This window comes from Galeopterus variegatus, unplaced genomic scaffold, assembly GCF_000696425.1.
Source record: "Galeopterus variegatus unplaced genomic scaffold, G_variegatus-3.0.2 Scaffold2746, whole genome shotgun sequence".
Lineage (NCBI taxonomy): Eukaryota > Metazoa > Chordata > Mammalia > Dermoptera > Cynocephalidae > Galeopterus > Galeopterus variegatus.
The window spans coordinates 30,540-31,404 of NW_007728857.1; the positions used below are offsets into that span (position 1 = coordinate 30,540).

Below are 865 nucleotides of genomic sequence, written 5' to 3' on the forward strand. Positions count from 1 at the left end.
CTGAAGGGTCTTTGAGAGCTGAGTTTTCATCTGACTTTTAAGTCGAATCACTGGCTCATACGCAGTATACTGAGCAGGACGGTTAAGTTGTATAAACAACTGAAAGACTTTCCTGAAACACAAATATTTTCCTTCAGTAACTAAACACAGTTTTAAAAGTAAGTTATCAACTAGCAAATAAATATTTCAGTGTGAAAAGACACTCAACCGATCCTTTTCTTTGTTTTAAAGAAGAGCTATTACACGGTTTAGTTTAGTAAGATGAACGTGAGAAGCCAGGCTGCTTTCCTCAAAGGAAATAATCAGTTTTACTGAGTAGTGATCACTAGTATAAACACATCAAGACTGAGAAGGGCTCACCTTAGATCAGTTTAGGATAAACATTAAATTATACTTAACTATTACTACTACTAACAGCTCTGTCTTACACCACACTCATTACATACCAGACACTGTCCTAAGTAATCACTTATAAATACTGAGATCTGAGTCAACTTACCTGAAATTTTGGCTTTGTATTTGCTCGTAGGCTGGATACTCATTTAAAAGTGACTCTAAAGTAGATTATTTTTTTCTACTAGGATAAAATTTCAGACTGCCAGCGCACTTAACAAAAACCAAAAAGTCTTTCAAACGAGAGTCCTGTACCCGAGAAAAGTGTCCTTCACACACGGGGAGATACAATCCTGTCCCAGACAAAGGCGGGCCGAGGGCACTCGTCACACAGACGCGCTCACAGAGCACTGGACAGGGCTCTTCCGTCTGACAGACGGTGTGACAGGGACCGCCACCACCCCTGACGGCACAAAAGCCACCGGTGATGCAAGTGTCACAACAGACTCAGGAGACACTCGAACTGTAGGGA

General features: G+C 41.2%; 1 long non-coding RNA gene across 1 annotated transcript in view; it reads right to left on the reverse strand.

Moving 5' to 3' along the window:
* The window catches only part of LOC103598801, a 9,181-nt gene extending 8,391 nt beyond the window's left edge, over positions 1-790 (reverse strand). Inside the window, exon 1 of the long non-coding RNA XR_551231.1 lies at positions 500-790. This is a non-coding gene — a long non-coding RNA (uncharacterized LOC103598801). The remainder of the gene's footprint in view (positions 1-499) is intronic.
* Between the last annotated feature and the right edge of the window lie 75 nt (positions 791-865).